Below are 14,774 nucleotides of genomic sequence, written 5' to 3'. Positions count from 1 at the left end.
TCTAATAAATCAATCAGAGAATAGTTGAAGCGGTGAGGAGTGTTGTCCGTGTGTGGGCTGCTCGTTAAGCCATAGCGAGGGGCTATTATTCGTTTAAATTACGTGTTCCTGTAGTGATCCTGTAATAACAGTATTGGCTCCCATCAGCAGGAAGGAAATAATAATATATTATATTGCAATCTTACAATAGTTGCATCGAAAACCAGCATTTAGTAACAAAAATAAGCAAATTGTGGGTGGCGACATGAGACGCCTGTGATCACGGGAATGCAGGTACAGTGCGCTGGGACATGCCCGGGGAACTGGTCCCAAATTGTTGTTTTATTTTTGTACAAGTTGTATTTATTTCCCATTTCTTTCCCAATGATCCTAATTCAATACACGTGACGCTGCCTCTACATATCAGACCAGCCTCGGTGTTACATTGAATGGAATTCAGCAGCTTCCCAGCCATGGAGCAGCGACATTATGGCATATTCAATAAGGCCAAATGAGTCTTAAATTCCAGATTGAAATCATTCACTATCATTTTTGTTTTGGAAAAATCAGAGCTGTCGACAGGTGGGTAAAGCAGGAGAGCTCAGGACAAATATTAATGTAACAACTTCTTAATAACAGCCCAGGTCACTGCTACTTATTATTGAGGAACCAACCAGGAGACGGGCATTACTGAATTTGGGAGTATCAAACAATGTAGATGTAGTATCACATATTCAAGTCCGGGAACATTTGGGAAACACTGGTCACAACATAGTCTTGTTTGAAATAAATGATCAAAAACCATAATATGTGTGTTCAACAAAGACTTTAAACTTTAGAAAGGCAGATTTAATAACCTGAGGAGTAATCTACAAGTCCCAAGGTTCAGCAAAGTACACTCTCGACTGGAGTAGCATCAAACGACAGCCGCAAAATCTTCTGACAGCAGCGAAATCCTCTTCAGGTACGCAGGAGGGCTTAGTATGCCCCTGAATACCACACACACAAGGGGCATCATTTTATCACAATCAGTAGGACCATTCGAAAGTCCACACCTGGTTGCCCCACTGGTCAAACAAATGTAATGTGACTGATGTGAACTTTGGGCGAATGTTCTCCTTTGCCCGGGAAAATGGATGCCTGAGGCTCTGTGTATCCTCTGAGGGGAGAACCTACCCCTTGGCCAGTAGGACAAAAATAACTGATGTGAGGAGCAGAACATGGAGCCGTGGAGGGGCTGATAGAGCATAATTAATTAATCTGGGGTTACCGGCCTATATGTTAGGGGTGCTGGGACCCCCTTTGGAGCTCAGTAAACAGTGTGTTTGTTGCAGGCATGTGCTTTACAAAGGAACTTCGGTAGCAGTATAGCTGCAGGATATATCCTCTGTGGTGTAGCTCACCCAATCACACCCTGCTGCACAGTCCTGCACAGCTGGCCTCCCTTATGCAGTGATCTCAGTTTGTCTGCTTTGCACTGGGTAGTCTTTTCCTGACCTTCTGGGACCTGTTGCATGCACTCGTTCAGCTGCACAGTGCTCGCCCCAAGCAGCTTCCCGAACTCCTCCAGGAACTAACTGACTGTCATGGCTGCCCTCTCTTAACAACCTCTCTCTCTCTCTCTGGCAGTCCCGCTTCATTCCCCAGCCTTCCTACAGGCTTACCACAGTCACATGTCCTATAGAGAGGAACTTGCTAGGGGGCAGTATCCTGTGTTTCCTGCAGACACAGGGGGTTTACACACGTATATGCAGTGCTGCGGGAAAGCCTATAGCTGGGATTATAGGGACAGTGCATGCAGCGCGGGCGCACGCAGTGCTGCGGGACTCCCTAAAACTGGGACTATAGGGACAGTGCTCGTAGTGTGGGCGCGCATGCACTTCTGCAGGACAGCCTAAAATGGGATTATAAAGATAGTGCATGTAGCGCGGGCGCACATGCACTGCTGCGGGACCCCCTAAAGATGGGATTATAGGGGCAGTGCATGTAGCGCGGGTGCGCATGCACTGCGGCGGGACCCCCTAAAGATGGGATTATAGGGACAGTGCATGTAGCGTGGGAGTGCATGCAGTGCTGCGGAAAGCCTAAGGCTGGGATTATAGGGACAGTGCATTTAACGCGGGCGCATGCAGTGCTGCGGGACAGCCTAAGGATGGATTATAGGGACAGTGCATGTAGTGTGGGCGCATGCAGTGCTGCGGGACAGCCTAAGGATGGATTATAGGGACAGTGCATGTAGTGTGGGCGCATGCAGTGCTGCGGGACAGCCTAAGGATGGATTATAAGGACAGTGCATGTAGTGTGGGCGCATGCAGTGCTGCGGGACAACCTAAGGATGGATTATAAGGACAGTGCATGTAGTGTGGGCGCATGCAGTGCTGCGGGACAGCCTAAGGATGGATTATAAGGACAGTGCATGTAGTGTGGGCGCATGCAGTGCTGCGGGACAGCCTAAGGATGGATTATAAGGACAGTGCATGTAGTGTGGGCGCATGCAGTGCTGCAGGACAGCCTCAGGCTGGGATTATAGGGACAGTGCATGTAGTGTGGGTGCTCATGCACTGCTGCAGGACAGCCTAATTCTCAGGCCCTGAGGAATACCCCTAGTGTGAGGGTGGAAATGTTGGATTTACCACGTGAGTAATACATGTTCTTGTTATTACACATACCTCGGAGAGCTGCTGCATTTATTTCCATTTTGCAGAATTCTAACAAAAATACAAATATATAGCCAATAAATGAAAATTGTAGACAAAATATAAGTGCTCTGGTGACTGAATTAGGCATGGAAGGGGTTAATTAGTGCTAAAACTCCCCTGCCAAATGTGTATTAATACTCATGAAACCACATATATGTCATAACAGCAAAGTGTTAAGTAAGTATATTGCTATCTGCCACAGGAGCATTCTGTGATTGAACGGTATATACTCTGGGATAATATAAAAAGCCAGATTGTGTATATTGCTACATTAGTTAACACAAGAATAAAGTCAATTATTGTTCAAGATTAGGACCATTCTTTAGTGTAGACAGGAGCTGGTACTGCTATTATAGGATCACGAAATGAATAAGCTGCTTGAGCTAATAACACACCTCACTAGGGCTTAACAAGCAGCCCACTCATGGACACTATTTATCGATGCTTGAAGTATTTCATGATAGATTAGAAGAACAATGTGAGAGTTCACTTGTCTCTTTGCTGCCCACTGTGCATTGTTATTCACTATCCATTTTCTTCGCTTGGGGACTTTCAATGTTAATAATTTAATATGTGTCACATTATGAAGATTCTACCACTGAGGGCAACTAGTACAAGTGAATGTGAACTCCAAGCTATCATTCTCCTGTAGGGATAGACACATCCTTTCCTCACTTGGCTTTGCTGAGGTCTTTATGTCCATGGTTATACAGGATATGCCAGGGATGATACTCCTCCAAGGGAGCTGAATTATTGGCAATAACCGACAGCAGTAAAGTTGGCTAAACTATGGAGCAGAAGTGAAAAGTCTGCTCCTCAAATGTGCCAGTAAAGATCAAGGATGCAAGGAGAGGGGATACATTGTATCAGTCATTCAATGTTGCACCTAATGTGCAGCCGTTTAACCATTACAGTGTCCTATTGACGTACCAGATATTTCATGGGTCACTTCCTCGTTTCCCTGGGGTCTGACCCAACGGAGCGGCCAGCCCCCCTCTATTTCCATTTCCAGGCATCGGAGGCCTTGTCACGTCACCACCCAGCAATACCATGACCCAGAAGTGCCGGAGGTCTGATGCCACTCTGGTCCCAATAGATCCCCGGAACTCTATAGTTACGCCATGGAGGTACCAGGTGATTTGTGAACAGAAGGGTTCCATAAATGGAGCATAGATCCCGATTTACGGGTTTTAGCGTAATTGCGAAAATAGTGGTAACGTAAAAAGTTTTGTGCTAATTGTGGAATTACAACACAATTTATAGTTAGGTGCTACAGCGTCATTAGCAGCTGGTTTTAAAATATAATAAATGGGCTCTTCGATTAGCGCCATCAGCTATACGTAATGTTTGCGTATTTCAGAATCAAACGTTTGTGCATAATCATTTTGTCTGCGTAACGTTTGAGCTTAATTGCATCTGCACACGACAATCCATTTTTTTACTTTTGGGGGACTGACCTCAGTCTACAACAAATGAGCCCAGCAGAAGGACGCTCCGCGGCACAATGACCGCGCAGAGAAAAAGAAAACGCACATTTAACAGAGATGAACCTTTGAATAAATAATAATACATTTTTCTCGGTTTATTCTCAAGACTATATAGCATTGACATGTAGCTTCTGTGCATCAACAGGCAGCGATTGCAGCCATGGCGCCAGAAAATGTATGTTGCAATGCTGGGCTCTGATTAGTGCCTGGTCCTTATAGGAGCATAATTACGGAGTCTTAAAAAGAGAACAGCCAATAATACAACGCCACATGGGACACTGATGTTGTACAGCTGTTATTAAGGTCTGTACGACCTGTGTTTGATTGAGCTCATTTAAATAAACTAGGCCAGAAACCCCGTACGCGCCACCTGTCAAGGCGTTATATTGATGACCCCCACACAAACTGCCCATTTTTTGGCCAACTTTAAATTGGGGTCTTTTATAAGCCACAAACCGTCCATTTGCGCCCACGTAATGAGCTTGCGCTCCGACTCCAAGGTCATTAGCCAACTCTAAATCATCCCAAAGTCTCCCAATCCAGTCCAGCATACGCATATGAGTCAGTCCCGTATATGTTTTAGCCAACACTGCTAAATGTACTGTAAGTGCAGCAACTGAAGCTAGAATATCCATCTAGCAGCAGGGAATATAAGGAGTAGTTACAGAGAATGCCCTGCCCTGTTTTGCAGACAAAAGCTGCCTTGTGTAAATATCTTGCTAGAGATGCTACAAGCACTTAAAGGGCACAGATGCTAAACATGACGTTCTAGAATCTAGACAAAGATATGATTTATCATATAATTTCCTTTAAACTGCATTAGTCATCTCTGTGGGCAGTTGTACTATAATTTGTGCACACAAGCAAAAGTTAGAACAAAATATACATTGCAAATAAGGGTTACTAAAATGATGCATAACCTGTATTATAAAGCCAGGGAAGACTGAAAGAGCACAACATGAACAATTTGGAGGACAGAACGTATTGTGAGAGAATGTTTCAAATACATGTAACATGGTTAGTCTATTCTGCCTCTCTCTTCTCCCTGTCACATAAGTCCTTAGCAGTCTAGGCTGTGACAGGCCATCCTGTGGGCTTTTGATCCCCCTCATGCTCCTCTGAGTGACAGAAGTGTGGTGGTGACTCATGGGCTGTGTATAGCCCATCAGGTATAGGTACAGACCTTGAGCCCTCCCCTTCTGGTTCCTCAGAGAGGCAGTGCTAAATTTAGTCCGTCTGTTCCCCTCCTTCCTAAGGAGTGGGAGTGAGAGATGCGAGTCCGCCCTCATGGCTGACTGGCCATACAAGATCTCAAAGCTCCAGACTCAAAGAGCAAGCATCATCCAAAGGCCTAGAATCCTATGAGACCTATGCACCGCTGTGAAAGATCTACAGCGATTGCCACAATAAAGGATCCTTTGTCACTTTTACACCTGCCTGGATTTGAGTCAGTGGGCCGGGGTGTATGAGATGTGCTTGTCACGGGGGACTCCTGTGGCGGGTAGGATCTCAGTGGCCGGAACAGCACGAGTGTAGTAGAGGTCACAAGCAGAGATCAGAGGCAGGCGGCAGGTAGCGAAGTCATGTAACAAGCAGAGGTCGGCAACAAGGAGACTGGAACAGGACAGGGGAGTAGGGACAGGTCTGGGGCAGGGACTGAGAACGGGAACAAACAGGGACAAGCCAGATTACCAGCAAGGGCCTTTACTGTGAACAGACTATAATACAGGTACAGGTACAGAAAACAGATCAGGATCAAAGACAGAGGCATGTGCATAGGAGTCTGACTTGAAGCAAAGGCAACTGAACCAACCAGGAAGCAGAAGCTATAAAGGACAGAGACAGGAGCAACAAGAAGACAGACAGACAGAGGAGCCCAGAGGAAACAGAAGACAGCAGCACACCCAGTGGACAAAGAAGAACTATGGCTAGGCAGGAGGTCTAGGAGACCCTGACAGTGCTTCAAATGGGACTGCCTCTGGGATTCCTAGAGCCTAATGAAGCTGGAGGCGCTGAACAACAGATACCGAACCCAAGATGACACCAAAAGCCTGTCCTGGTCTCCTCCCTATCGCAGACAACTCAGCTCTCCTGAACCCTCACAGGTACGCCGCAACACAACACCTGTAGCCGCAACACGTATCTCCTAGAGGGTGGGGGTAAATGTGCTACATACAATATGGGCATCAACAAAGAACAAGGAGGAGCATATTTCACAGAAAGACAAGTGCTAGAACAAGAGGCCATACTCCGGAGGGTGGGAGGCTCAGTGGAAATCGGATCATGTACTTCTTCACAGAAAGCGTGGTGAATTCAAGGAACAGCTTCCCAGCGGAGGCCGAGGAGGCTGATATAGAAAAGGAATTCAACATAGACAAAGTGAATGAGTACTTCAGTATTACTGTAGGTGATATGTTTTTTTTTGGACTAGCAATTGATATTATAGGACAAGATTTCTAGAGCTCTGCTCTCTTCCTCGGGTCAGGCATGACCGATTTGCAAAGACTCCAGGAGTTTACCACAGACATCGAGACTAACACAGCTACTCTTGGGTCATTCATTTGAGATAGACACAAATCTGTCCGAAGCATGAAAGGTGGGTGCAAATGTAACAGTGTGAGGATTTCACCACAGATAGAAAGGTGGGTGCAAATGTAATAGTGTGAGGATTTCACAACAGATAGAAAGGTGGGTGCAAATGTAATAGTGTGAGGATTTCACCACAGATAGAAAGGTGGGTGCAAATGTAATAGTGTGAGGATTTCACAACAGATAGAAAGGTGGGTGCAAATGTAATAGTGTGAGGATTTCACAACAGATAGAAAGGTGGGTGCAAATGTAATAGTGTGAGGATTTCACCACAGATAGAAAGGTGGGTGCAAATGTAATAGTGTGAGGATTTCACAACAGATAGAAAGGTGGGTGCAAATGTAATAGTGTGAGGATTTCACAACAGATAGAAATGTGGGTGCAACTGTAATAGTGTGAGGATTTCACGACAGATAGAAAGGTGGGTGCAAATGTAATAGTGTGAGGATTTCACGACAGATAGAAAGGTGGGTGCAAATGTAATAGTGTGAGGATTTCACGACAGATAGAAAGGTGGGTGCAAATGTAATAGTGTGAGGATTTCACAACAGATAGAAAGGTGGGTGCAACTGTAATAGTGAGAGGATTTCACAACAGATAGAAAGGTGGGTGCAACTGTAACAGTGTGAGGATTTCACAACAGATAGAAAGGTGGGTGCAACTGTAACAGTGTGAGGATTTCACAACAGATAGAAAGGTGGGTGCAAATGTAATAGTGTGAGGATTTCACAACAGATAGAAAGGTGGGTGCAAATGTAACAGTGTGAGGATTTCACAACAGATAGAAAGGTGGGTGCAAATGTAACAGTGTGAGGATTTCACAACAGATAGAAAGGTGGGTGCAAATGTAATAGTGTGAGGATTTCACAACAGATAGAAAGGCGGGTGCAAATGTAATAGTGTGAGGATTTCACGACAGATAGAAAGGCGGGTGCAAATGTAATAGTGTGAGGATTTCACGATAGATAGAAAGGTGGGTGCAAATGTAATAGTGTGAGGATTTCACAACAGATAGAAAGGTGGGTGCAACTGTAATAGTGAGAGGATTTCACAACAGATAGAAAGGTGGGTGCAACTGTAACAGTGTGAGGATTTCACAACAGATAGAAAGGTGGGTGCAAATGTAACAATGTGAGGATTTCACAACAGATAGAAAGGTGGGTGCAAATGTAATAGTGTGAGGATTTCACAACAGATAGAAAGGCGGGTGCAAATGTAATAGTGTGAGGATTTCACAACAGATAGAAAGGTGGGTGGCTTGTCTCTGCAGTCAGTTTCTATGTTTCTATATTCAAGTTGTTCAAAACTGTTTATCTTGCAGCAGCAGCACAATAAAACATAAAGTGTTGGTTATGTGGGAAACTTCCGGCTTCCACTACTGAATGTAATGAGGCATTTCATAAAAGTAATTCCAAATCTCTCTTGTGTGTCTCACCAGTGTGTTGGCAAGTAGCGTTACACACGCCGTTTAGATCACTAATTTATGCTTTATTGGCTATCCTCACATTTTGGAACCACATAAAATAAAGTTTTGCCTTCAAGCTTTTGAATGCTTTTGTATCACGTTTTTTTCATTTAAATTGTTGTATTACTTCCATACATATGAAAGTGTTTTCAAGGACATCCAGGGCTCTGCATATCATTACAGGCTAATACAAATGTATTTCAAAGTGCACTGCAAATCATGATATAAACATGATGGATTACAAAATACACGTCTGGATTACAAAATAATACGCTGTGTGAAAGTTTAAGGGTTAAATTAATATAAAAACTATTTTAAATGGTGGTTACTCCATTAACGTTTAAAACTCATCCCCATTTATTACAGGCAAAGCCTCAAACTGCCAATATAGTATTATATCAAATGTGATGAAGACTTCAGAGCTTTTGTAATAACTTTATTTCATATAGCAGCTTTCTCCCAGCGGCACTAAAAGCGCGTCACAATTACAGTATAGTGCGCGGTGCGCAGCTCGTAGGAATGTTACAGTATAGTGCGCGGTGCGCAGCTCGTAGGAATGTTACAAGACACATGATGAGTTCACAATGTATGATTCTGGTGCCTGAGGCACAGGGAGATAAAGTGACTTACCCAAGGTCACAAGGACCCGACACTTGGATTTGAACCAGGTTCCCCTGACTCAAACTCAGTGTCGTTGGTATCAGAGTCAGTGTCTTTACTCACTGAACCGATGTGTTTTAAATCCTTCCAGCAGAGAAAGGGTAAAAGATAAAGATCTACTAAAATTAACATAACGACACTGACCTGTTAACAATGACAGTGGGTGTGCAGCAGGGGAACCTGGTTCTATTCCCGGTGTCGGCTCCTTGTGACCTTGGGTAAGTCACTTTATCTCCCTGTGCCTCAGGCACCAAAATCATAGATTGTAAGCTCCACAGGGCAGGGACTGTGTCTGTAACATTCCTCTGTGCTGCGCACCGCGCGCTGTACTGTAATTATGACGCGCTGAGTCCCATTGGCAGAAAAGCGCTATATGAAATAAAGTTATTAAATAAATTACAATAGTAAGTATAAAATCCTTGCCTTTTATTGAAATTCTTTGAATATCACCAAAACACGTCAAATGTAAAGAAAAACTATTTTGAGCCTCTGTTTTTACTGCGTAGAACTCTGTGATTCTCCCTAACATGCCCCGCAATATATTACTACCACTCCTGTGCTAACGTGGTTAACAGATCAGGTAAAAGAACTAGATTACAGAAGATACATTAGCAAAACCCACACAGAAGAAAGCAAATCCTGAGAACCACATCGAAAGCAATAAAGGGCAGGATTGGAAGGTGACACGCAGAGAATGCTACAATATAAGCACAGCCCACTGTTTTATGGCCCAGATACAAACTGTTAGAAGAGAATCTTGACTGAAAGCAACGAGGCCCTGATCTGGAGAAAGGTTTCCTTCGCTAATTCAGATCTAAATTATTACGCGTCTCAAGAATGAGCAGTTCTGTTAAATTCAGCTTAATTTATAAGTTGGGTACTGCCATCTGAATCTATTAGCAGTTTGTCTATGTGACTTCTAATAGAAAGTGTGTGCAATTGGTAGGGAGCCCAAGAAGAATTGCTCTCTCTTACCGAGATAAGTACAAAAATAACTTCTGGCTGTCATTTGAGCTTTGGCGACAATCCCTTACTCGTCTTTATCTTCTGTCATCGTGCAAAAGGACAGTGGAATATTCCTTTGAAAAGACGGGGACTCAGTTCTTTTCTCAGGATATACATATCCTAAACGGTTGAAACACTGAATGATTTCCAATCACATTTTTGGGACAAGGTAATTTTAAGTAACAGTAACGCTCTTTAATTCTGCAGTGCATTTGGAGTAACAGAAATGTATTGTTTACTACCAAATGGGTTCTTTTTGTGGCTATAGTCCAGTGTTCTTCAACTAAATGATCCGGATCGGGAACAAATTACAAATAGGAGGGCCACTATGTAATGTCATTTAAGGTATACAGTATTGAAAAATAAACACAGAAGCGCACAAGGTTCAAGAAATCTGTAATAAACAAGTAGAACAACAACAAGTAAAAACTTATATATAAAAATATATAAGTCCAGTAGCGGCCAGTGCACAGGTAATCAGTTCAAACGGATTCGTAGGCGCAGGGGGTATATGCGGAGGCTCACAGATCAGTCCCGCGCGCTGGGGGTATATGCTGAGGCTCACAGATCAGTCCCGCGCGCTGGGGGTATATGCTGAGGCTCACAGATCAGTCCCGCGCACTGGGGGTATATGCTGAGACTCACAGATCAGTCCCGCGCGCTGGGGGTATATGCTGACACCACAGATCAGTCCCGCGCGCTGGGGGTATATGCTGAGGCTCACAGATCAGTCCCGCGCGCTGGGGGTATATGCTGAGACTCACAGATCAGTCCCGCGCGCTGGGGGTATATGCTGAGGCTCACAGATCAGTCCCGCGCGCTGGGGGTATATGCTGAGGCTCACAGATCAGTCCCGCGCGCTGGGGGTATATGCTGAGACTCACAGATCAGTCCCGCACGGACAGAGGGGGAGTGCAGGGACACGGAGCGAGGGGGAGTGCAGGGACACGGACAGAGGGGGAGTGCAGGGACACAGGCAGAGGGGGAGTGCAGGGACACGGAGAGAGGGGGAGTGCAGGGACACGGAGCGAGGGGGAGTGCAGGGACACCTGTCCCGGACCCGGCGTTGTGAGGGGGCGTGTCCAGATGATCCAAACCCGGATGTCGGGCTCAACTTCCGGTATAGGCCTCCTGGGTGGGTCCCACTCCAACGCCATGCCCAGACAGGGGGGAGAGTGTGGGAGAAAGAGAGGGAGGATTAAGAGAGGGGGAAAGACAAAAAGAGTGAGAAGGGGGAGGAGAGAAAAGGGGAGGAGAGAGGGGAGAAGTGAGAGAGAAAGATAGAGACAGGGTGGGAGAGAGAAAAGGGGGGAGAGGGAAGGAGAGGGAGCGAGAAAGAGGGGGGGAGTGAAAGAGGAGAGATAGAGGGGGAGAGTGACAGTGAGAAGGCAGTAAGTGAGTGAGAGAGGGAGGAGAGAGTGAAAGATGGGGGGGAGCTCAGAGGGCTGCTAACAGTGGAGGAGCGGACACCTCCTCCCTTTTCAACAACCCGGGACCAGAGTAGAGACGGCTGACAATCCTGTTTGTATTTTTTATATATATCTATATATATATATAGATATATATATACCACAAAGTACTTAGTGTAAGGAGCCGTGATTCGCGCCCTCCTCGGCGCGCTCTCTCCTTACCCAGAACCGCGACCGGGTGCTCCGCTCCCTGCAGCACGTCGCGTGCACCAGCCACCTCCAGCCGCCCTATTAGGTGCATGCGCGCATCCCGCGCGGGGATAAATGCAGAACCTTTCCGGCCCCACCTCTGGCTTGCGTCCTCGCGCTGACGTCGGTGGCGCGTGACTCGCGCACGCCATGCGCGTTCAGCGCGCAAGAGGCCCCCTCATCAGATCTCGTCATCCTCATCTCACCTGTTCCCTGCACCGGATTCCCCAATCGCAGCCCTCGCTGCTGACGCACCTCCACACTGCCGGTTCTCCTTTTATGCTCGGCCGGCCCACTGGCTCATTGGCTGAGCACAAACCTACGCTGCATAGTGTCACTGCTTCCTTGCCTCCGCAGTGCTGTATGGTTCTTCTGTTCCTCGCTCTCTGTACCTGACCCGGCTTTGTATTGGACTCCGCTCTTCTCAACTCCTGACCACGGCTACCAACGACGATCCGTAACTCTCCAATCCCGACCTCGGCAACGTACCACGACTACTCTTAACTCTCCAACCCCGCTCCGGCTACCTCGACTAATCTACACTCCAGGCGCGCCCACGCGGCTGTGGGTGGCGTTTATATCAATCCCCACCTCGGCCTCGCGGTCACGCCTCGTTTGTGGCGAGCACGCCATTACACTTAGCAAGTGCAGACCGTCCCGGATTTGACCCAACAGCCAAAGGTAGAAGAGCCCGCTACAGACAGATGAGTCACCTTCATGTTACCTGTTAAACAGTATCAAGTAAATGAGGAAGATGATTTTGTAAAGGGCAACAAAATAATGCCCGTGTGTGTAAATACTAATATGTGAAATACACAAGTACTCACTCAGAACTTCCTTATCGGTAGTATTCTCATATGAACGTTTCAGTCTCACCCCATAGAGTAACTTTCACTATTGACCTATTTACTAGCGCCATATCTCCATCAGGAAAGTACTGATACGGGGCGTTTTTTTACTGTGGCAATATGTCGGTTATATATTTTAACGCGGCATATGCAAATGCGTAATTACAACAAAATACTTATTCACATGCTGGCAATATCGTGCTATTGTCAAATAATATGGCCGGATTTTATTACCTAGCACAGAGTGGCGTTAGGCTGTGTCCACGCTAGCGCTGAGCGCGCTTATGCTTGAGAGCGGTGACATCACCAACTCTCCAAGCATGAGCGATCGCCTGTACTGCAATAATTTGAGAGCGGGAAGGCGTGGCTATTAAGGGAGGGGGCGTGTCATTGTCTGGATCGGGGCTGTGTGTGTCTATGTGTGTCTCCGTGTGTGTGTGTCTCTGTGTGTGTGTCCCTCCATTCTTTCCTTCCCCACCTTCTCTCCTTCCCCTCCTTCCCTCTCTCTCCCCCCCCCCCCCTTCCCTCTCCCCTTCCCACCTCTCTCCAGGGCTCTCTCCGGAACACTTCCGAAACATTTCAATTTTGCAATTATCCATTCCTATGTGGTGCAGCAAAAATAAGCCGTACTCAGGGTTTCCACCTTTACCTGATGGCCAACCCTGAGAAAATACAAACATACACCTCCCTCTGGGTGTAGTGCTTAGAGCGGTGGACTTGTATATGAAAAAAACAAGGGTTCAATTCCTCAAGTATATATTGGTCATATAATAATATATAAATTATACTACACGCTGCGGGAATTGAACCCGACACTTCATATGCTAGTGCAATTCTATAACTGTACACCAGAGGGTGGTGTGATGAATCTGACTCCATAAACAAACGTAACATTTACTGCACAGACTCTTCTCCCCTAACTCCTCCTGTACCTTCCTCATGGCCCAGGGGCTGCAACTTGGAGCAGAAAATAAAGCAACGCACCTTGACACATTGGCGCATTCCGCGGTCGGAATTGACGCGTTGCCCTAATTTTGGAGCAATACTCCAGCTTGATACATGTACATTTCAGTTCTCCGGGCAGCCAGGAAACAGCACAAGATTTAGATTGACAAAATCCTGGCAAGCAAGGAGTTTATCCTTAGATGAATCTGGTTCAGGTGGCTAAATAAGTATAGTACCATTGAGCTTTCATAAATGTGATGTACTGGACAGCAGAACACTTTCAGCACAGAATAAATTCTCATTAGAATAAGATATGACTGGTAATGTCTCAGCTATTAGGAAAACAATATGAATATTTGCTGTTATGGCCGAGCGGAGTGCACAAAGCGGATTCTTTGGGTGCCTAAACATCTGACCTTGCCTTTCACCAAGAATTTGAATGTATTGTTATATTACTGAAGCACAAATTTACCTTTGAACATTATACATTGTTTAACATCTCCTCAACATTATTTGCTGAAGTATTTTTTTTACTATTATTTTCTTATAATAATTTATGACATCTTGCCAAAAAGTCAATACACTGAGTCAGGGTAAATCCATAAAGCGGGCTCTCAGAGTGTGCTAATGCTTCAGTCTTGGCTTTGTGAACCGTAACCACAATGTGTATGTCTGACCTGTTTTAAAAGTCCCTCATTCCCTTGTGTTTCCACCACAGCCCCTCGCATATTCAGACACATCTCTTTATATATTGTATTGATCAGTGCGATCATTTCCTATTAGATTTTTATAGCATCTCCCACTGAAATGCGTTGAGGAATAAACAGTTAATAAGAATAATAATATTAATAATAATAGTTGTAGTAAGGAACCTATTCCCTTCATATGATGCTACACAAGCATTCCACTTATATTTGTCACTTTTAAGTCTTAACCTGAATCTCTCTCCCCTCCTGCACTTCAGGGGTTATATTCTATCAAATCATCATTTTGTGTTGTTCTCAATACAAATAGACCCTGATACAAGCTGACCCGGCGTGGCCAACTCCAGTTCTCATGGGCCTCCCACAGGTCACGTTTTCAGGCTATCCCTGCTTCAGCACAAGTAGCTCAATCAGTGACTCAGTCATTATGACTGAGCCACTGATTGAGCCACCTGTGCTGAAGCAGGGATATCCTGAAACATGGCCCTTGAGGACTGGAGTTGGCCACCCCGGAAAGTAGACACTCATGCCTCCATTCTCTGTAGGTTAACCTTTATGTCTGGTGTTAGAGACGTATGAAACATGACGAATTGGCCCTTTTGGGTCACGAAACAACTCATGAATCAGTCAGATCTCAGTCACTGTCCGGTCCAAATGTTGCCAACCATTTAAATCAATGAGGTGACCTCCCACCGAGCCTGAATTAGGGAGAGGAGACACTGATAGGCAAATCAC

Source organism: Ascaphus truei, chromosome 19 (assembly GCF_040206685.1).
Source record: "Ascaphus truei isolate aAscTru1 chromosome 19, aAscTru1.hap1, whole genome shotgun sequence".
Lineage (NCBI taxonomy): Eukaryota > Metazoa > Chordata > Amphibia > Anura > Ascaphidae > Ascaphus > Ascaphus truei.
The sequence above is the reverse complement of the archived record's forward strand: the minus strand, read 5'-3'. Positions refer to the sequence as shown.